This window comes from Rattus norvegicus, chromosome 20 (assembly GCF_021556685.1).
Source record: "Rattus norvegicus strain SHRSP/BbbUtx chromosome 20, alternate assembly SHRSP_T2T, whole genome shotgun sequence".
Classification (NCBI taxonomy): Eukaryota; Metazoa; Chordata; class Mammalia; order Rodentia; family Muridae; genus Rattus; species Rattus norvegicus.
This window is the reverse complement of record NC_141553.1, coordinates 20727331-20751441: the sequence shown is the minus strand read 5'-3', so window position 1 is coordinate 20751441 and position 24111 is coordinate 20727331. Positions and strand designations below refer to the sequence as shown.

Below are 24111 nucleotides of genomic sequence, written 5' to 3'. Positions count from 1 at the left end.
TTGCATTGTTAACTCTGTAGGTGTTTATCAATAGAGGAACTGGGTGGTGGCTTCCTTTGAGGACTCGTAGAGCAGCATCCAGTGACTCTATCAGACAAGACCAGGGATGAGTAAAGAGCAGCAAGTGGTTGATACAGATTTGAAGGAGAGGCTCCTCAAAACGCTGGGATCTTTTTGTCAAAATTTTCTAAGACCGAGGACATCATTTAGCATCCGATTTGATTCAAGGCATTAAAATTAGTGATTAATGTGATTCAGTCTTATTTATTTAGTAGTTAAACAGTGTTAATGTCCTACTGTCCTTCTGACAATTAGAACTAATACCTTGTTGCCCCATGGTTTCATTCTTTACAGCATGATTCTTGTTTCTTTTTAATATGTGTGTTCTTGTTTTGGAAGCTTCAGGACTCTTCTCTGTTTTTGTCCTTATTAAATTTCATCACAAGGTGTCTAGATGTAAAGTCTTTTCTGTGGGTTTCTGTGTGACACCATCCTCCCCTTTCAGCTCTCCCAGCACTGGGCAATCTCACTGCCTTAGCCTTACTGTCTGTCTCATTGCATCTTTATAAATCTCCATGGGATCCTTCCACTGTCCGTATGTTTTTGTCTGTGTTTTTCATCTGCACAAGTTTTATTCCCCCTATGCTTCCTGCCTTTTTCTTTCTCTGATGCTTTTGGCCAGAGTTCTTTAGTCCACTATTGCAGCTCACTGTTTTCTCAGAACTTGGTGCTCTTGACTCATTCAGAGCCCAGTTCACCACATCTTTTCTTCTTTTTTTAATACTTACCATTACTAGCCGTCATATCTGTATGGTGTCTCATATACATTCATGATTGTATGCATTATATAAAATCTAGGAGTTGCAAATGAGAGATAAAATGTAGTCGTCTTTCTGAGGCTGGTCTGTTTCCTTGTATAGGATTACCTCCAGTTGTATTTTCTTTCTTGCAAACAATGTAACGTTCTTTTGTGCCTGAGAAAAATCCCACTGTGTATGCAAGCATGTGCACATACATATGTATGTGTGTTTGTGTCTGTGTGTTTATGTGTCTGAGTGTGTGTTACATATCCATGTGTGCATGGATGTGTGTGCATGTCTGTGTATGTGTGTGTACATGTGCATGTGTGTGTATGTGCGTGTTTATGTGTGCATGTGTCCGTATGTGTATGAGTGTGTATGTATATGTATGTGTATGCATCTATGTGTATGTGCATGTGTGTGCATGCATGTGTATGTGTGTGCATGTGTGTGTATGTGTGAATGTGTGTGTGTGAACGTGTGTATATGTGTGCAGTTCAATGTTCTACCCCTAAGCAGTGCCCTCCCATTGTGTATGTCTATATATTAATGTATCCTTTTCTTTATTCATTCCTCCTTTGTTGGACACTTAAGTTGGTTTGTGCTCAGCCCTGATGCCTCAATTCTAGGCATCTTTCATTTACTTACATCTCATGGCTTAAGAACCAGTCTCCAAACATTCAGACTTGCCATCCTCTGATCCATTCTCTGCACATGACCTCAAGTGTCTTGACCACATCAATATTGTGCTGAAACTCTTCCACACAGTTGCCCTTGAAGTGGCTTGCAAATGCTTCTCCCTGCTACTGAAGAATCATGATGCATATCCATTAATAATAGCAAGGGAGACAGTCGATTTTATGATCTCATCCTCTGTCTAAGGAGAAAGTGGGAGACGACTGCCTTTCCTAAACCAGGAAGACATTCCTGGAACACCATAGGTTTCAGTCAACATCTGAGGGACCAATGAAGGACATCATGAGTGATATGCTGTTTTACCTTTACATAAAAATGCTGCCATGCATTCATTGTGTAATACATAGTCCTGGGTTCCATAAGGATATGTGCATAGAACTTATAAAATAGACATTGAATCTGTCTTCCCATATCAGTCTTTTTCATTTATCTGGAGAGTTTCACTTTTCCTTTCAGATCATATACATGAACATGATTTTTACTTAAAACCTACAATTCACAAATGATAGAAAACAGTATATTTGTGCTAGCTGAACCCTACCAATAAGGTGACTGTGAGCTGTACCCACTTTTCTGTATATGACATAACTTCATCTCTATTTAAGACTGGATGAGACTCCATTGAGTGAACACATGGTTTAATAAAGGTAAACTTGGTAGCCCAACGTGGTTAAAGATAGAATCAGTGCACCAACATCTACAATAAGAGATAAAGAAGGATTACTGGGAATCTATAAAACCTAACATTTATGTGTATGTGTGCACATGCTCACACACATGCCTACACGAGATAATCGTGTTCTTCACAGGGTAGGCTTTTTACAGAAATTGTTAAATAGGAAAGAGCTTTTAAATATCCAGCTGCCACTTAATTTTGCCTTGGTCAATCTAGCATCTTGCCTTGATTCTAGGACCTCTTTTAATAAAAGAGAAAGCAGCTCGACTCAATGCAAATTCAAAACTTGATCTAACACAATTATTTCCCACTGTATCTGTGGGATGTTTAAAAATAATGAAAAGAGTTCCAGGGTGTATTAGGTTGCCATAGCAACAAATCACAAATGTACTGGCTTAAACAACACACCTTTATTGGTTTACAGTTCTGAATGTGGTGCTTGCTGGGCTGCCAGCAGTTCAATCATCTTTCCCAAGGCTGTAAAGAATGTCCTTGCTTTTTCTCAGTTCTTAGGAAATTTCCACATTCCCTCAATTTGGGTTCCTTTCTGCCTTCAAAGCCACACTAGCAGGAACTCTCCTGTCTCCACCCTTTACCGGTGAGGATCATGTGTTGACATGAGGCCCCATGGATAATGTAAGATTATTTCTCCCCGTCCTAAATCAGCCAATTAACAATTATAATAGCCACAGTCATGGCTGAAACTGTAATTACTCTTTGCGATGCATCACGACCTATTCACACATCGCAGGGAATTAGAGGACAGCTTGGAGAAGGGAGTGCATTATTTTTGTCTAAGGTGCATAATCACGCCCTCCTTTCAACAGTCTTCGAAATTACGAACACAGAACAGCATAATAAAATCTCGGCTTCTATAAATTCTGTTGAATTAAAACAATTGTTTGTTTGAGCGTCTCACGTGCACATATTAGCACACAACATGTTTTCGCTGTTTGTAGGGGCCGTAAAAGATCATTGGATGCCCCAGAACTGGAGTTACAGATGATTGTGAATGCAGAGAATCAAGCCTGGGTCTACAACAGAAACAGCCAATGCTCTTAACCACTGAGCTATTCTTCTAGCCTTTCACCATAGTGAATCTTAAACTCTTCTGCCGTGAAGATTTATATCTGCCCAGGTGCAATTGAGGACAAACATGTCTTGTGCACTTGGTTGGCCTCTCTCAGACTGTAAAACATATGAAAGTCACTGTAAAGAAAGTAGCTTGATACTGACTTGATAAGATGATATCATTGACTTCTTGCTACATATGTGAATATTTTCCTTCATTCAGTGATGTCACTTTCTCAGCTTGCATACAGAAGTTCTTTCTCTGCTTACATAGTGACAACTCTAAGATTCTCCATCTAAATCAGTTTTGGCTTTGCTGTGCATGCCTTTCACCAACTTGCAGGATCGAGGCCATCCTACCCACCTCCCATCTAAAAGGACAGTTAGTGATGTTCCCATCAGGTTTGCTCCAGGACATTTCGGTGGTTAGAATTTGACTTAAGTTTGTCATTGTGCTATTAGAGAATTCCAGGCAAAAGCTAAAACGAGAGTGTGCTGATATTTGGCACAGAGTGTGGGACTTCGTTTAAAAATAATGAGACATTCTTACCTATGTAGGGTATCTTGTTTTTCCATTCCCTGTAGCCCTGTAGCCACAGAAGTTCATCCATTCCTGGTTTAGCTGTAAAGTTTATAGTGAAATTAGCGATGATGCAAACTCATACTATGATATTATTAAAACAAGGAATTTTCATCTTCCTATAGGAAAACATAAGGCATAAGTGGATAAAGTCAAGAGAGCTTTAAAATTGTGGATCTGGACGTGGGTGCTGGAGAGATGATTTGGCCATTCAGAGCACATACTGTTCTTGCAAAGGATCCTGTTCTGTTCCCAATGCCCTCATTGGGCGGCTCCCAACTGCCTGTCATACCAACTCCAAGAGGTCCAAGTTCTTCTCCTTAAATTCCTGGATACCTTACACACACACACACACACACACACACACACACACACACACACACACACAGAAAGAGAGAGAGAGAGAGAGAGAGAATTTTAAAAAATGAAAATTAAAATCTTACTTTCATCCTTCCCTTATATGCTATTTCTCCAGTACCTTTGTCATACACCACAGCAGTTTTCCTACAAATTAGAAATGTACATTAATAAAATATGGAAGGAAAGAGTTATATTTTAATAACATTTACTATTAGAAGAAAACGGATGAATCTCTGACATAAAATGCAAAATTTCCTAATTTATCTAAATATCTAGATGATCAATTAAGACAATACATTTAGTTCTATAAGTTGAAGAAGTTCTATTAGCCAGTTAAACTCATTAAAGCATTAACTTAAAGCTTGAAAAAATATATTTGCATTTTATAACACATGGGGTGTAATACTGCCCAAAATATTAAGAAGCTTCTACAAACAGATAGAAAAAAAAACGACCTGTGAAAAAATATGCTAGCAATATGAACAGTCCACAAAAATAGAAATAAAGATGGCTGCTAACTATCTGAAATGATGCCTAGCCTCATTTATAACAGGATAAATGCAAATTAAATGTTCTGCTAGAAGTGCTCTCTCCATCGGATGGGCAAAAATCCAGTCTGACAGCATACTTGGCTTAAAAGGCTATGGGTAAATAGACACATTTATATGGTGATGTTAAGAACTAAATCGCATGAATCTAGGGAGAGAGAATCTCCAATATTTAGCAAAATTACAAAAGCATTTATCCTTTGATCCAGGAATTACCATTCCTGGGAATCTATTATGGATAAGACTGAATTTTATCATTAAAAGGAATAGCAACTATAGGTGACCTTAGTCACAAGGAAGCAGACAATGCCTGCAGTAGGATACAATGAGAGACTTCTATGAAAGTTTTCGAAGAAAAGACGAAGGTGTGAATGGATGCCAATGCCAGTCTAGTCATGGGGACGAGGACATTTAGTAGCCAAGCAATGACATGAGAATGACCAGCCAGGGAGCGGTAGGGAGGGGACACCCTACTTTTGAAATCTTTTGACATTTATTTTCTTTGGAAGATTGTATTTTGGGGATCTTAGAGGTTGGTTTTTGCATCATTATAGAATAAAATTTAAAAAGCAACCCCGTGAAGAGGAGCACAGGAAACTCATTCCGCAGTCTCTGGAGTCAATCTTGTAGATCAAAGATGCCAGGTAGCTCTAATCAAACTCAGTGTTTTGAATCCACGTTGTTAGTATGCTGTACCCTCATAAAAGAGCCACAGACTCCTAGATAACCATAATGCTGTTGTTAACAACTATAATATATAAAAACTATATACTCGTTAGTTATGTAACTAGACAGTGCTCTGTGTGGGATTAGAACAAGCAAATAAATACAAAGTCTCACTGAAAGGGAAGTGTCTCAGCATGGGAGAAAACAGATACATACTGGAAATTTGCACTGGATATTAACCTTCTGCTAGGTGTGTAATTGGTAAACATCTTTCCCCCACTTCGTAGGGGCTCTATTCACAATGATGCTATACTCTTGCGCAAACATGCAGCATTAAATGGACCCAGATAAAGACACACACAGGACAGAGAGAGACAGAAAGACAGAGGGACAGAGAACATGAACTTGGGAGGGAGAAATGATTGGGGTAGAGAAGAAAATGAGGGGGGATTTTATTAAAGCACACTGTAATTCTCAATAAATTATTAATAAATTCTCAACGAAAACACCATTTTCTTTAAAACATTTTGAAGTGTGGTTTAGTGTTCATTAACATGTGTGCCCAGACAGGTACATAGAAATTCAGTCAGGTATAGCAGGGCATATGTGGAAGTTAATGCACAATTCTGGGAAGCTAGTCCTCTGCCTCTGTGTGATTTCTGGGAGTTGAACTCAGGTCTTCAGGCTTGTGTTTTCTGGCAGCAATCACCTTGCCCATGGAGTCATTTCATTAGGCCCTTGAGTTGGCATTTTCAACAAAGAAAAACAGAATGTTAGAGAAAGAAGCGAATCCTGGATCTTGCCAAAAGAAATGTGCAAGAAGGAGCTTGTTTATCTTTTACCAGATAGAAAGGTTCTGTCCCAAAGGGTACCATGAGTTTCCTGTTATCCCATTGCAGAGGATGAGCACATTGGAATTGTCACACCTAAAATACCAAATATCCATAAATCAGAATTCATGATAATTTTTGAACACAAGGAAGTATTTTTTTTTATCAGAAGAATGAAAAATGTGAAAGAGCTTAGATTTCTCCTGGAGTCTTGTGTGAGCTGCATGTTACAAATCCAAGCAATTGATAGGGCCACACTCTTCTTTATGTACCTCAGCTCATGGATATAAAATAAACGATGCAATTAGAAATTGCCAGCATTGAATTAGTGCTTCGTGGTGTCCATTACTATCTAGTGTAGACGGTGGAAGTATTCTTCTCATTTTGGAAACACAGAAAGCCACCAAGGATCAGTTTATACACACAAACATATACATATACACACAAAGAGATACACAGATACATACACATATAACACACATATACATACACACATACACACATACATACATACACATATACACACAAAGAGATACACAGATACATACACATATAACACACATATATACACACACATACACACATACACAGACATACACACATACATAGATACATATACACACACAGAACACATACACATGGAGACACACACAGACATACACACAGACATACATATACTCACACATTCACACATACACACAGACACAGACAGAGACACATACCCACACATACATAAACACATATACACACATATACACAGACACACAAAGGCACACACAGACATAAACACACAGACACACAGACACATACACTAAGACATACACATAGACACACACACACAGAGACATATACACACAAAGACACACATAGACATACATACACATACACACATACAGACAGGCACACTCACAGACACATACACACAAAGACACATATAGACACACATACACATATACACATACAGACAAACACAAGCACACACACACATCTACACACAGAGAGACACAGACACAGGCGCACATATACACATACGCACACAGACACAGACACATACACAGACATAGACACATAGACATACACAGACACAGACACACACACGCACACACACACACAGAGTAACCTTAATCTCGTCAGTCTACTTTATCTCATAAAGTGACAAATAACAGAGTTCTTTGAGAGAATTCAACACAGCAAACTGATCATAAACAAAGATGTATTTTCAGGAAATTGAAAAACAAAATGTTAATGAATCTAGTGCATGCACTTTCTTTGAATCACAAGCCATGTACGCATTTTAAAAATGACTCTGTGGATGTGACCATAAATGTTTAGAAGGCAGTTTGACAGCATGTCAGCTTAGCAGAACAACAGTAATATTTCTCCAACCCCAGAGCCTTGGACCTCCTAAGCTATTGGCTCTCTTACTAAGTCTACTTTACCAGGAATGAATTTCCTTCTATGGAGCAGGCCTTATATCCAATCATAAAATGCTTGGTTGGCCCTATAACCTTCATACCACTATTGCAACAATGGGGACATCTTGCCCAGAGATCTATATTGTAACATTCAGTGCTAATCACTGGGTAACATCATTGATGGATTCCCTCCCCCCCGCCCGCCGCAGCGGCATAAAAAATAACGTGATACCTTGACAGCTAGCTAGCAGGAAGGAGGTTTTTCAGGTCACCTCCAGCTTGAATTCTCTATGTCCTTCACAGAAAGTGAGTGGAGACTTGAGCAACAGGTCTTTCATTACAACCTAGGAATGGGGGGCTATGACAATGGTCTGTATTATTTTGGGGACCTATGGAACCTCCCTAATCAGCATTTTAGAGAGAAAATAAAACAGCTTGAAGATTTATGGGCATCAGTAGAGAAAAGGTTGAAGAATTTAGGACATTCTTTTTGATGGTGATGTTTTATGCTCGATGTTTAACCGGGACCGCGGAAACGGGTTGGTAGGTACACTGTGTTATTCTTTACACTTGTGATTATGGTGAACATTTTCTGTAATAAAAAGTTAAAATGTTTCCATTAATTCAAATTTGTGTAGCTACTAATAGTGACAATGGGAATTCCTTTATCCCAGAAGATTTTTTTTGATGTTCAACTTTTCTTGATTAATATTTCAAGGAAGTTAATAAGATATGATTTAAGTCAGAAACTCAATTACCTGTTCAAGCTGAACGCTGGCAAATTTTCTTCCCAATCAATTTTCTCTGCTTCATGAAAGTCATTTCAAGTAAACTGAGAGCTGGAAACTAGAGCGGAGATAAGAAGGAAGCCTGTAAATTTATTTTATGGTTTAATTTCATTTTTTTAATCTAAGCCTTTAGTAATTATATCGGCATCGCCTAATGCTCAGAGTTTTAGAAACATTGCACATGCAGACCCTGCTGAGGGATCTTCCTCTTACGCCCAGCTCCCCGTCGAGGTGTCTTTTCTCTTGTACTCAGCCTTGAATAGAACTTTATTTTTTCATAGAACAGAATTGAAAGGCCATAACAGTGACCTGAGGATGGATGGCCTTTGGAACGTTCAAACTGAAAATCCATCTGGGAAAGGATCGGATTTATTGCGTCCTTATTCATATTTATCAAAATTAACCCCATATCGACTTTTCAGTTAAATACTAATAGTAAGATCATAAAAGCAACATGAATTATTGATAAATGTTCATCTAACTGCCTTAGACCATTTTTATTGCAGTATTTGAATGCCAACAGACAACAGTGGAAATGTTGGGTTGGTGATTAAGAAGGCTTGAGGGTTCAAGGTCGGAGAAGCAAATTTTCAAGGAGCGCTTTCTTACTAATTGGAATGTGTGATATCCTAAGACAAGTAGTGCATGAAAACAGATTGAGAGAGGCATTAAATCTCCAAGCCCAGGTCTATCTTAGATGGTTTTTCTATAGCCTTAGCACCTGTTGGATTAGCTCCCCCCTCTGTCCCCCGCCCGCTCCCTGCCCTTATGGTCTCTTTCAGCATCTAAATGCCTTTCCTGAAGTCCCATCTCTAAATAACACAGTTTCTCTCTGAGTTTAACATACATCTTTGGGGATTATATATCCTGCCAAGCATTTTAATGAGGAAAATCAAACCGAAGCCATAACCCAGGCTGAGAATGGACTTGGTTGTGCTCTCAGGGCAGCACTTGAGAATACATGAGAGTTAACCAAACTCCATTTAACGAACTGGTAAATATGTAAGCTATGTATAACTAAGGGTTAACGACAGTGCATTGATGAAACGTATGGACGCGAGACGGACCTTTATAAGAGAAATAAATGACCAAGGCGACGGGTAACAAATGTACAAATAAATCAGCCAACACGTAGAAAAAGTTCCCACACATTCGCTAGCAATGAGATAAATACAAATTATTTTGAGGATGAAACGCGGCTCCACTACCGAGGTAGCGAAGGTCAAGTGTTTTGTGGAGCAGACAGGAGACCTCGGCAATTCTTACCTTCACACCTTTGCAAGGGACAAACCACACGGCCCCTCCCAAGAGACCCCAGAAGCTTCAAGACCCATGTTGTTTTCAGAACCCTTACAGAGAACTTGTTTTTCTCCAGCAATGTGTTCCTGAAAATAACAGAGCCTTAGCGGGCTGTAAACACTTAGCGGATACAGTTTGATTGCAGCATTGTTTGAAATAGAAAAGAGCCTTTGAGTAATGTGAAACTCAGCGGCAGGCGACATGTTTGGCCTCCGGGCTAATGCGCGCAAACGTTAAAGTTGCTTCATTAGCGGGGAAGATGAGCTTGCGGTTGGTAATGAGAACAAGACGGGTTTAGAGCATTTCCTACAGTGTCCTGCACTCAGATGTACTTACATACAGCCATAGGAAAGACCACTCATGATGTTCTCGTTCTTACACAGCATGGAGGTGCATACGTTTAATCTTAGCACTTGAGAGGCAGATTCATACAGATCTCTCTGAGTCTGAGGCCAGCCTGGTCTACACAGTGAGTTCAAGGCCATCCAGGGAGCTATGTAGAGCTGTCTCAAAAAAAAAGATATTGTAGTTCTTGTTGAGACAGTGACTGGCCAATGACCACACACACAGAGGCCCAGTGAGGTCAGACAGTTCATAATGAGGTCTGTGTCACATTCATATTCAATGAGCAACTGATTAAAGGAATGAGTCATTTCTAGATGTTCAAGGCTTCAGAAGAGTACAAAGAACATGAGAACACCTTTAAGTCTAGGGCTTACACATCTATGGACTCACATAAACAGACCCTGGCAGTCCTCTGCTGTATATGTGTTGAGGGCCTCATACCAGCTGGCATATGATGCCTGGTTGGTGGTCCAGTATATGAGCGATCTCAGGGGTCTCTCGAGAGTTCAGAACTGCTGGTCCTCCTACGGGGTGGTCCTCCTCCTCACCTTTCTCCAGTTTTTCCCTAATTCAACCACAGTGGTCAGCAGCTTCTGTCCATTGGTTGAGTGAAAATATCTGCATTTCTCAGTTCTTGCTGGGTCTTTCAGAGGGCAGTCATGATAGGTCCCTTTCTTGTCAGCACTCCACAGCCTTAGTAATGGTGTCAGACCTTGGGGACTCCCCTCAAGCTGGATCCCACTTTGGGACTGTCGCTGGACCAGCTTTTCCTCAGGTTCCTCCCCATTTCCGTCCCTGCAAAGCACTGAAAGTTTTGATGAGTAAAAAGAAATCTTCAAGGAAATCCAACACTTAGACGGCAGAGGCAGGAAGAGCCTAGGTTCTAGACCAGCGTGATCTGCCTGACAAGGCCCTATCTCAGAATACATTATGAAGGACCTTGGTTACCAGGAAATTATGCAAAAACTACGTTAAACGACACCATTTTGGATTTTTAGAGAGCAAAGAGAGTGAATCCACTTCAGCAGTCTTTTCTTGAGAGCCACAGACAAGCTCCAGGAGAGACGCAGAGTGCTCGCTGCGAAGGCAAATGGGGCGTTACCGTGTGGTCGCTTTCGCTCCTTTAGTTCTGAGTTCAGCACGCCAGCTGGCTTTCAAACGGTGCACGCCACACGCAAAACCGAGTAAGAGACTTGACAGTCTTACCCGGCTCGCCCTTCTTTTCAACGCTGATAAAGATAAAAACAGGCCACTGTCTGCGCAGTAATCCAAGCAGGGACTTCTGTCAAGAGGAACGTTGTTATCAACTATGATCATGACTGTACTTTCTGAATGTCTCAGAATGATGAAGGCAACCCCGGAAAGCTGTGGGTTCTGTTAATGGATCAACTGGTCACAAATGGGAAAACATTCACAGGTAAAACTGACATACTGTCCTTTCGGCTGTCTTTACTGATTTGATCAATTCCCAGTCAAAGCACTCTTTTTATTTTTTTTTAAAAAAAGGAAGTGTCTAATAAACAGACTTCAAAATGGTTCAGTGGGTCACGGAGCTTGCTACCAAGTCTGTCAACCTGCGTTAGAACCGTGGTACCTAGCTTCACTGTCCCCTGCTCCACGCGTGCTTGCCACAGAGTGTGGTCTGCATCTACCCACACGCCCCCTCATGAACAAAAAATAATAAAAGTATCTCATTAGGATCATCTTAATATGAAACTTTTCAAACATTCAGAGTAAAATGAGCAGAAATGAGTCCCCAAGGTTCAGATTCATCAACGTGAAAATGGCATGCCCAAGTTCACTTTTCTCCTCTCCAGTATTGACCCTGCAGTGAGGCCCCCTAGTGGTTTACCAAGGACTTGTTTTAATTTTAATTACATGTACATGTCCGGGTATGTTCACACGAGGGCAGCTGAATGCAGAAACCAGTCAGATTCTGCTGGAGCTAGAGTTAGAGGTGGCTGAGAGCTGCCCTATATGGACGCTGGGACTCTGTCAGAGCAGTAAATGCTCTTAACTACTAAGCGATTTCTTCAACCCCTCCATAGCTTTCTATTTACATATGGGCTTCTATTCCACTTAAATTTTAAATCAAACACTTTATTCTGTGAAAATTCTGCATCTGCTTGATTTGTTAAGACATGTCAATATTCTTAGCGCACTTGAGCAAGCTTTCCCTAATAGTTCAGTATAGTAATTAGAAAGGTGACTTTGATCTAATCCAGTACAGAACAGTTCTCCCGATTAGGACCTTCCTTGGATGCTCTTTATAACTTCCTGTCTCTTCTTGTTCTCTACACACTGGGAGCTACTCACCTGTATCCTCATCTCATATACTGAGTTTCAAAAACTTCTAAGTCTGTTTTCTCATTGATTGTTCTGCATTCCATTTGGAATCTGATTATTGCATATTGAGATTCATGTTTTTCTTTATTCTCCATTGTTAGCGCATTGGCCTCAGGATTTATTATCTAGCTTCTCAGTCAACATTAAGGTCAGTATTTCATAGTATTTGGTACTCATTTTTTTTCCCAAATCAAAATGCAGCCCAATGGGCAACCCCAGAATTTCCGATGCCGCTTGATGACTTTTGGTCAGTTGAGCTGTAGAACTTAGCAATGAAAGGCATGTTTTCTTAGGGTACGGGTGTGGATTCTTGGACCCCAGTGATGACGTCTGGCCCCATTCTTTTAACCTCTACAAATGATCTTTGTCCAAACTGCTTATTTCACGGGACGGAAGGGAGATAAGACATTCTCGAGGTTGTAATGCTGTTACTGTTTGGACGTTTCCCTCCAAGTTTATCAACTAATGTATTTTGTGAGAAGATTGGGTTTCCTTTGCAATTTGGCTAGACTCCTTCTCTGTAATTACCAGCTGTCAGGGTAAAGGAATGGAGTCATACCAGGATGGATGGTTGGCCCAGCAGTCCCAGTTATGACTTTTCCCAAGCATTAGTGTTTTTTGCCTCCATTCTGTCACACGAATGATCAGACTGGCTACATATTACAGAATCATGTTTTTACATTATTTTCCGGTCTCTCTTCCCTTCACTTCATTTTGAGAAGCACTATAGACTCCTAAGCTTACCCACTGAGTCTTTTGTAAAGACTTTATGGCTGCTGAGAATCAAATTTCTATATTCAGATCATTAAGGAAATAACCTCTTTGAATATTCAAACATCAATACCCGGGTCTTGAACTTGGGTATTGTAAGTCTTTAACACTTCCTTTGTTTATGGGGCTGGAGAGTTGCCTCCACAGTTGAGGACAGTTAAGGTCCCCTTGCTTTTGCAGGGGACCTGGTTGCATCCCAGCATGCATGAGACCCACAGTGCCCTTAGTAACTTCATTTCCAGAAGATTCAGTGTCCTCTTCCGGCCTAAGTGGACATGAGGTAGACACGTGTTTTACGCACATACATGCAGGCACTCACTCATACACGTAAAATGCAATAAACGATTTTGTTTCATGTCTTGGTGTACTTCTCAAATGACTGAGGTGGTCTTTGACTAAGTCTTTGCTTTAGGATTAGCACGGTGTTATTGCGTCGTGTGAAATGTCCCGTGCTATTCCCTCAACTTTTTCTGATTGATTTCCTTGGGTGGTTTAACAAAGGAAATCTAAATGTCACTCAGCTTTACTGTGTATTGTGGTTTCTAGACCTTTGAGTGGACTAGGGTAGAAGACAGTTAAGTATAAATACACTTACTTTTTTAAATTAAATTTAATTTTATTTCATATATATATTTATATATATATATATGCACTGTATTTACATCATTTTCTTTATCCCTCTCTGCCTTCCATCCCCTTCCATATCCCCTCCTTCTCAGATTCATGGCCTCCACTTGGTTATTGTCGGTATGTGCATATATATATGTAACTTTCTGAGTCCATTAGGTGTAGCTTCTGTGTATATGTTTAAAGAGCCGACATCTTGATTTTGGCTGACCATTCATATGGCTCATCCCTGGGAAAGTCTGATTTCCTCTCTCTCAGCCTGCATCGCTTCTACTAGGAGTGGGTCTCCATCAGATGACCTCTGTCCACCTTGGAATGGCCATGTTTGTTGTCACTGCTTACGTCTTGCTCAGACAGCCATTCTGTTGAGATTTCCTGGACATCGCTTCCCTGTCACCTAGAGCAGACACAAGCTCACAGCAGAATTCCAGGTCATTGGGCGTTTGTAATCTTTCTGCTCGCTTTTCCTACAATATTCCCTGGGCCTTAGGTATAGCAGTGTATCGTAGATGTACTCAGCTCCCCATGAGAGCTGAGTTGACACTGACATTTTTATGCTATGATAATGTGTTTATGTTGGTATTTCCACTTCACATTTAACATTGCAGTTTTTTTCCCTTTGACTCTGCATTCCCATTGTGTGCTTTACATCCTGAAACTTTTCAGTCAACTGGCATTTTTGCTTTGTGTTAAGATATGTGTAAACTGTTTCCAAAATTAAAATGACCCCAAGGGATTCTCAGCTTCCACTGAGGCTTTAAAATTTTTGCTCCTACTCTTTTCTTTTTCTTTTTCTTTTTTTTCTTTCTTTCTTTTTTTTTTTTCGGAGCTGGGGACCGAACTCAGGGCCTTGCGTTTGCTAGGCAAGCGCTCTACCACTGAGCTAAATCCCCAACCCCTGCTCCTACTCTTTTTGTTCCCCATTCTGGAGTGATTTTTACTAGAGAGTCACAATGACCATATAGAGCTAAAAGTCATTTAAATATTTTCCTGGCCAGAAAGTCAGAGCAACCAAACAATCAGGAGAAAAAAAAAAGACTAGTGAGAATCGGAAGATGATTTTCGTTCTTAATCATAGGCAGAGGGTTAGTATTGAGGTCTGATGTCCAGCAATAAAACCTAGGCTATAAAATTTAACAGAAATGGATGGAGAGAAGATGCTGGTAGGGAAATACAAATAGCCCTAAACACATGAAAATAGTTCAGTTTACAGTAAATCACAGCTCAAAGGGGCACTGAAGCTTACTGATGGACACACTTTGGCTTATCACAGTAATAGGGATCCATGTTTGGTAGCATACTCTGTCGGCAAGCCTCAGGGGGTGGGGTGGCATAAAGACATTGACTGGAGACTGTGCAAACCATCTAATGTTTTATGAGCAAGATATCCAGTAATTAGCAAGATGAATACTCTCTGGACAGATTGACAAATAACCCCAGGTCACCTCATGTCAAGATCAATAATTCAATCATATCGGCAAGGTTCCTTTGGTTGTAAGGAATGGGTTATAGACCTCTTGAAGGTGGAGTATGCTTTCTGACTCCCATTCAGGACCACAGAAGAATCTGTCACTTGGCAATGAACTTGAGTGGACTGAAATCAGAAAGTATTTTCTCTGATCACGTGAACATAGAGGAAACATAGAGCATAGAGGAAAATCAGAGAAAAGTCTCAAGTACTTAGGAAATTCAATGTATTTGTAAATAATATCCGCCCAAAAAAATCACAAAGAAAATTTAAAAAGATTAGGCACAGCAGCAAACCACTGAACTGAGAACGGGACCCCCATTGAAGGAATCAGAGAAAGGACTGGAAGAGCTTGAAGGGGCTCGAGACCCCATATGAACAACAATGCCAACCAACCAGAGCTTCCAGGGACTAAGCCACTACCCAAAGACTATACATAGACTGACCCTGGGCTCCAACCTCATAGGTAGCATTGAATACCCTAGTAAGATCATCAGTGTAAGGGGAAGCCCTGGGTCCTGCTAAGACTGAACCCCCAGTGAATGTGATTGTTGGCGGGAGGGTGGTAATGGGGGGAGGATGGGGAGGGAACATCCATAAAGAAGGGGAGGGGGAGGGGTTAGGGGGATGTTGGCCCGGAAACTGGGAAAGGGAATAACATTCAAAATGTATATAAGAAATACTCAAGTTAATAAAAAAAATGTGAATTAAAAAACAAAAAAGATTAAGCACTCCATGTAAGGGAAACAACATTTCAACATGTGTGTTTGGGGTAGGGACTGATGTATATACAGAAATTTATTATCTTTTAATTCTCAGAGTAGCAAAATAGAAAAGTAAATTATTAATAAGCTAAGCTTTCAGTCAAGAAGCAGAGCAAGGCAGATAATAGAAACCCAGTGAGTTCAAGTCAGTCAAAAACAAGTTTTAGGAAAATAGAAAACGGATTTTAAAAAGTTGAGACTCAAACACTTGAAAACATCTAGGAAATGGCTCAAGAAATAAGGGAGAAGACATCACCAAGTTACCACGATGAAGCGTGCAATAAGCGATGCCACTTGTGATCAGCGAGCCGCTCTAAAGAGAATAAAAGAACACTGTAAGCAAATGTGGTCTGACAACTTTGAGACCCTGAATGGACTGGGAAAGGCGAAATTCCACATCCTGAAGTTGTGTCGTAGAAAGGACACTTGAACAACTCTGTATCTGTTAGGAAATGGATAACTAATTAAAAACTAGCCCCAAAGGAAACTCTAGACCTTGATGGTTTACAGAAAATTTATTGATGAAGAGGAAATGCCAACATTACATAAACTACTTCAGAGGACGTAGAAGGAAGTGAGATTTACAGAAGCATTTTGAGCTCAGCATTAATCCAACCATATACAGAAGCAGACATTGTTTTGGTTTTTTTTTAAAGATTTATTTATTATAAGTACACTTTTGCTGTCTTCAGACACACCAGAAGAGAGCATCGGATACCATTACAGATGGTTGTGAGCCACCATGTGGTTCCTGGGATTTGAACTCAGGACCTCTGGAAGAGCAGACAGTGCTCTTAACCACTGAGCCATCTCTCCAGCTCCAGAAGCAGACATTGTAAGAAAGCAAAGTTGAAGGGTATTATCTCATGAAACTGGGCACAAAAACTCAAAAGTAGACATTGAAAGATTATATCAATCAAAAACCCAGATAGTGCATGAGAATGAAGGAGCGATATTCCAGATTACAGCTTGATGTACACTCCCAATCTTAGTGTATGTAGGTTTTTTTTTAAGTAGGAAATAACATAATAACCTCAATGGTCACAGTATGAACAGTTTATAAACTGTGTCAGTTACTTTAAAACTGCTCAACATAATGTAAATACTAAAGCAGGAGAAGGAAACCTGTGGAAAATGATAAACCAGAAAATTTCCTACAGATGCTGAGGAAAAGGCCAGAACATTTTTCTCCCAGCTAATATTTTCCACATTGCAACTGAAGCCGTAGCTTGTGGGGTAAAACATGGAAAAAGCAACACCACACACCACACACACACACACACACACACACACACACACACACACACACACACACACACACACACAGGCCAAAGAAAGCATAAAACAATTTTTTTTGTTACCTGTGATCTAATTTTACACTTTAGATGTTGTTAGCCCATACACAGAGACTCCTAAGTAGTCTAGCACAAGACACCATTGATCATTACCGGAGGACATGCCCCATAACTCACAATTCCACTATGATAAAACACCGCTAGTAGACACATGCGATGGGAAGTCATAGTGACATTAAGAACCACAATACATTTAGGAATAATTTCATTAGCTTTAGAAATACTTACGCATTGCAAACCAGAAAAGAATGCAGAATGAAGTTAAAAAGACAAATGATTTGGGCGAAATAGTATCTATGAATTGGAAAACGGGATAGAGTTTGGATGTTGATCCTCTCTGAATTTATTTATACACTTGACGTAATCTAATCAAAAACTGGTAGACTCTATTGGAGAAATTATCAATGCAAGTGAAAATTGTTTATGCAATGGGAATGTGAGGAATCTACAAACAGAAAGGTCTGTTTGGAAGATTTATGTGTCTTGATTTCGGGTTTCCGTTCTATAATAACGAGATAAGTGGGTTAGAAGATGGCTTCGTATCTTGACATGAAGGGACGTGACAAATCCAACTCACATCGTTTTTAGATGAATTGTATCTTAAAAAATGTATTTAGATGAAAGGTATCTAGTGCTACCTTCTCTATCTCTAGTGTGTTTTACATGCTTAGAAACACACTTTCGCATCTACAAAAATATACGCACGGAATAACTTGTCTTCTATTTTTATGTCTTCTATTTACCATCCCTAATTATATTTTCATTGATACCTTTTTCTAGTACGCTCTCACAATGGATACATACAGATACACTTCACAGTTGTTAGATTCCTGATTTTAATGTCCGTGAGTGCATATTCCTCTCCTATTCATAGAAAAGGATGCTATTGAGTTGAATGTGAACATCCAAAGTACACAGACATACATACACACACTCATACATGAACTCACCCATGACCATACATATGTACACACACACACACACAAATGCTCCCAAATTTAACACACATTCTCTTATACATGTACACACAGGAACATACATACACCATATATACACACATGCATACATACATATACATATATGAATGTACATGCACACACATTTCCCTTTAAAGATTAATTCATTAAATTTTGTTTCACAGGGCTTTCTTTTTTAAATAAGAATTTGCTGTCAAATTTTCCAATGCCTTTAAAATGTCTCAAAAGATGTATGAACTTTTGTTTCCATAAATCTATTATAGTCTGATTTATATTAATAGTTCTGAGAAAATATTGAACTAGTCTTTCACGGTTCCAATAAATATTTGACTATGATACATGTTCGGTTTTGCTTACTAATATTTTATCTGATTTTTTTATGTTTATATTCATAGCTTAAATTGTCTACAGTATTATTTGAAATGATAACTTTTTAGTTCCAATGTCATGCTCTCTTCATAAAAACAATACACATGATTTTCTTCTGTCCTCAGTAAAGGTTTTAATCATCTGAGCCTGAGTAAGTGTGTGTGTAAAAATTAGAATTTGCTAGAGGCATTATATGACAAAAACATGGAATTTTGTCTGATCAGAAGCATCTGAATGCTTATGAGGGTCAGATGAATGCAAAGAAAAAATAAAATTAAGTAATGTAGGAAATAAAAAAGCCCAGACTCTCACTATTTTATAGATGTTACCTATTAATTAATTAATTAATTTATAAACTTTATTTTTTAAAAAAATGTTGGCAGTAAAAAATAATCCACACACCATAGGATCCTCAAAATATAATATTGATTGACACCATAGAAATAACACCATAGAGATAAAGTTAAGATTGGGCTTGGGGTTGGGGATTTATCTCAGTGGTAGAGCACTTGCCTAGCAAGGGCAAGGCCCTGGGTTCGGTCCCCAGCTCCGAAAAAAAAGAATTAAAAAAAAAAGATTGGGCTTGACCACAAATGACCACGACCCGCTTCCCTGAGGATTTATATCCATCAAAGTTGGTGGAGACAGTTTGTCATTGGTGTAGATATATAAGGAGTCCCTGCTTCTGAGAACAAAAGCTCACACACACACACACACACACACACACACACACACGTGTGTGTGCCACACTTTTACACACATACACACTCGCACATACATGTGCACATATCACTGCACACACATGTGCATACATGTGTGCATGCATAAACAGACACATATGCACATGCACACGCACATGCATGTGTCAATACTCATGCACACATACAGGTATACACACGCACACAGATTCACACATATACAGGCACACACACATGCACATATCACTTGCATGCATGTATCCACACATGCATGCACACAAACACAGGCACGCACGCATACACTCATGCACTCATGCACACATGCATACATGGGCACATGTACATGCACATGAGCACACACAAGTGCGCGCAAGCACACACACGTTCACACACAAATGAGAAGACATGGAAGGCCAGTTGGAAACAAGAATGGATTAGGGGGACCGAGATGAGGACAAGAGAGGATAATGGGTGGAGTGGATATGCTTAAAATATATTGTATGCATTATGAAAATGTCTAAATTAAACCATTATTATGTATAATTAACATACAATAAAAATTAAAAATAAGTGAGCCTTAAACATCTGTATTCAGGAGACTCAGCCTGAGAGAGCTGGCTTTTGAGTTAATGCATTCAGATTTTCCTTTGTATTAAGAATATTATGAAATACTTTCATATAAGAGACTCTAATAGCTACTAATTATATAATATTGAAAGAGCAAAGGGTGGCTCTTTAAAACTGGCAACTATCTCATTTTTGTTGAGCGGCACAGATGATCACAGTGTACTATCAATTATATGAACAATCGAAAGTAGACTAAAATAAATATCCTCAGGCTGCAGCCAGAAAGCAACCTGTGGAGAGCTTGATTTAACTTCAGCTTCAAAACAGTAATTTACTCGCTCGCTGTGTGTGAATCCACACCCTAAATCTGAGGTTCTTCCCCATAATTAGAGCTTTGTGCTGAATTCAGGTATATATATGTGTGTGTGTGTGTGTGTGTGTGTGTGTGTGTGTGTGTGTGTGTGTGTGTGTGTGTGTGTGTGTGTATGAAATAAAATATTTCTTTCCAGTTTGATTATTTCATGTCCCTGGGGTTCTTTTTTCTTTCTATATTTCTTTAGGTGATGTGAACACTCTTTGGGATTTGGCAGAGTCAAATGGATAAAAATAAGATGCTACATTTATTTATACTAATTTTAATTCTGACTATTTTAAGTGAAGTTTTAAATGTTTGACTGCATTTAGGTCTTTCATTTGTAGAAAAAAGTTTCTATTCATTTATGTTACGTGAGGGTATGTGCATGTGGGTGTATGTACTGAGAAGGCCAGAAGAGGGCACTAGATCCTCTGAAACTGAAGTTTCAGGCGCTTATGAACTGCCTAACGTGGGTGCTGGGACCTCACCTCTGCTCCTCTGCAAGAGCAATGAGTGGTCTCGGCTGCTGAGCCATCTCTATAGCCCCAGGTCCCTGCAGTTGTGTTAAATAGTTTATTTCCAACATTAGATGATGTTATGGTTTCTGCGTATACATCAATTGCTTCAAGTAACTCCTGAGAATTGGGAGTGTCCACTCCTACCCTTTCCGCTGTTATTTTCTCTTCTGTTCTGTTTGGGTTCCCTTAACCATTTTCCAGAGCTTCATTTGCAACAATTAATTTTTTTGCTTTTCCTCTGAGAATACTCCCATTTTCCCTTATTCTTAAAGACTATTTTTCACCACATATAGAATTTGCAGTTTAAGTTTTTTCTTCCAGCACTTGATAAATGTGTTATTTCTTTTCTGGACTCTGGTTTTAGATGTGAAGTTGGTATTTTTTTTTTATCAGTAATGTGTTATTTTTTTTCTGTCGGCTTTGAAGGATTTTTCTTTTTTGTTCTTAATTTTCAGAAGTTTAATTTTTATGTATTTTGGCATGATTTCCTCAGGTCTGTTCAGTTTAAAGTTTACTTAGTTTCTTGAATTTGTAACATTGTTGCTTGTTTTTTTTTTTTCTTGCCAACTTTGGAAACTCTGTCACTTCACAAATATTTATTTGTTTTAATTATGTGTGTATATGTGTGTGTGTGTGCACATGCATGTGCATGTGTGTGTGCATGTGCAAATGCATGTGTGTGTACATGTGCATGCCTCATTTCTTACAGCTTCACTTCACCTCACCTCCCGATGCTCTGTGGATGTGGAAGTTCAGAGCTCAATTGCATCCTGAAGTTAGGTAGAGGGGAAGCAAGCCAGTGTGCACCAGTCTCACTCTTGCCTCCCGGATTTCTCATGTGGCAATCATGGTGATCCAGTGAGTTTACTCTGACAGTATCTGGAGTACTCACTACATTTACCAGGCTGGGAGTGGACTATCATATCTCTTTCCACTCCTATTGACATCAGGGTCATGGAGTGGAATCAAAGGACTATTGGTCTACTTCATCTGGATACCAGATAGAGTTTAAAATCAATTCCTCTTCAGTGGGTCCAAAGTGAGTCTCTTTTCTTTCAGTGTCTGCCTACAGTGGGGCCAACAAGGTCAAGACTGGTTTCTAATGTTAGGCTCAGATTTCCTGGTCTTCCGGTTTGGGATTAGCAGGCTTCTCCTGGATCATATTTGGTCTGCGCTTGTTGGCATTTTGGGTTTGAAGGCCTCTTCATTGATCTACCTTGGATATTTGTCAGTGGCAAGAAGGAGACCCACGGACTGCAGTCCCATGTTAAAAGTTGTAGCCAGCTTTCGTTACTCCTTTTTTTCTGATCATTTTTATGCTTGCTTGTCCCTGGTGTTCAATATATTTCATTGGGTAAAAGAAAAGGGAGGAAGAGGAGAATGAAGAGGAGGAGGAGGTAGAAGAGAAGGAAGGGGAGGACAAGGAGTAGGAGGTGGAAGAGGAGGAGGAGGAAGAGGAGGAAGAAGAGGAGGAAGAATAAGAATAAGAATGAAGGGATGTGCCTACTCCAACTTAGCAGAACCAGCATTCTGTATTGTAGAAAGATGTGAAATTTGTGCAGATCCTATTCAGCCTTTATTTTTTTATTTTATATCTTTCATATTAACCTAGTCAGGGATTCAGTCAGGTGACACTCCTATCCTGTGGAATCAAAACCTATGGGTCAGGAGCAGACAAGGTTGAAGTCCTCACTCCCCTGTTACGAGAAGGCAAGAAGGGTGCAGAACCTTTGCCTAAGTCACTGAGGCAACCTTCTAAAAGTGTCTCCCGATGATGAATGGTGAGTGAGGATATTTGATCTAAGGACAAGCGTATTTTCTCTGGATTTATATCCACCATTTGGCAGCACCAGGTTTACTCCGAACACACTTGATGATAAATGTCCCTTTTACATTAATTTTTCTATACCTAAAATAGAGGCCTGGTGCAAAGTGATGGCCAATCCATTCCCAGATAGCTCTGGGTAGGGTAATACTGGGTTCCTCATCAATATTACCTTTCAACCCTCCAGGGAAGATTACCTCTGTAGAGGGTTATAAAGATAAATAAATTCAAAAGATCATCAGTGCAGTGATAAATCTCACCACCAATTCATGATTCTGGGATCCTATTCGACTCACCTGGGATAAGGGGAAAAATGACGATAATCATGGATTTATATTGTTCCTGTTCATTTACATAAGAATATCTTCAGTTGAGCCTAATCACTGCTGTCAGTGCATCTTCAAAGACATGGCTAAGCCTGGAAATATTCACACAGGTAGATGAGTCTCCTACGAAAATGGACAGGCTTCACTGACTACCACTGATAAATCCACAGACTAAGCGGATTCTCTGCCTGCATGAGATGTAGCTCAGAGGTGGCCTTTCTCTCTCAGACTGCTGTCCCCAATTTTGCCAGGGACTCTTTCTTGCCACTGCTAAACCCTCTGACATCAGGAGAAGGAATGTAGAGCATTCTAGAAGTAGTTCCTCCCCCAACAAATGACGAATCGAGTATCGCAAGTCTAGAGAAAATGATTGCCCATTTTCTCACATACACATCTGTGGTACAGAACACGTTAGTGATCACAGAGGTCAACTGATGAAGTTCTTTGGTCATGAGACAGAATGTACAGCCCTACCTTTCCAGGGATATCTACCAGTAAGGTCAATGGCTGTGAAGCAGTACACTGTTGGGAGCTCATGTAGAGAATAGAGAACTCAGAACCTTCTAGCAGTTTGTGGTGAGAGGTTCCAATCTAGAACCTTAGACACGTTCCAGTCTGGTCTCATTTGGTTTAGGGGGGACATTTCTAAGTGGGGATTTCCATGTTGAGTGTTTGTGAAGCTTTAGAGCACAGTAGCGACTTACCTGTATGCCTGTCTGAGAGAGAGAACATCAGGAATGTTGTCAGTGAACCTGGAAGGGTTTCTTAGAGGGCTAGGCTGTTATAGGCGACTCTTAAAGCAACAAGGGATAAAAGTGTCTAAAATGAGGACCATAGTTGTGGCAGAGTCTTCAAATGTTAGGTCTCCTCTTGAGAATGCAATTTATGTTGGTCATTGACTTCTTTTTTTTTCTTTTTTCTTTTTTTCAGAGCTGGGGACCGAACCCAGGGCCTTCCGCTTGCCAGGCAAGCGCTCTACCACTGAGCTAAATCCCCAACCCCTGGTCATTGACTTCTTATCACATAGGCATGTGGGCAGCTGGTTGTAGAATTCTCACCATGATCATGGCC

At 39.8% G+C, this 24111-nt stretch overlaps 1 long non-coding RNA gene across 1 annotated transcript in view; it reads right to left on the bottom strand.

The window, feature by feature from the left end:
• LOC102546397 (uncharacterized) overlaps nucleotides 1-23563 on the bottom strand; it is a 39856-nt gene extending 16293 nt beyond the window's left edge. Inside the window, exons 1-5 of the long non-coding RNA XR_015646005.1 lie at nucleotides 23515-23563; nucleotides 8401-8488; nucleotides 4267-4327; nucleotides 3794-3865; nucleotides 1449-1606 (exon numbers count right to left, since the gene is read on the bottom strand). This is a non-coding gene — a long non-coding RNA (uncharacterized LOC102546397). The remainder of the gene's footprint in view (nucleotides 1-1448; nucleotides 1607-3793; nucleotides 3866-4266; nucleotides 4328-8400; nucleotides 8489-23514) is intronic.
• Nucleotides 23564-24111: the final 548 nt, after the last annotated feature.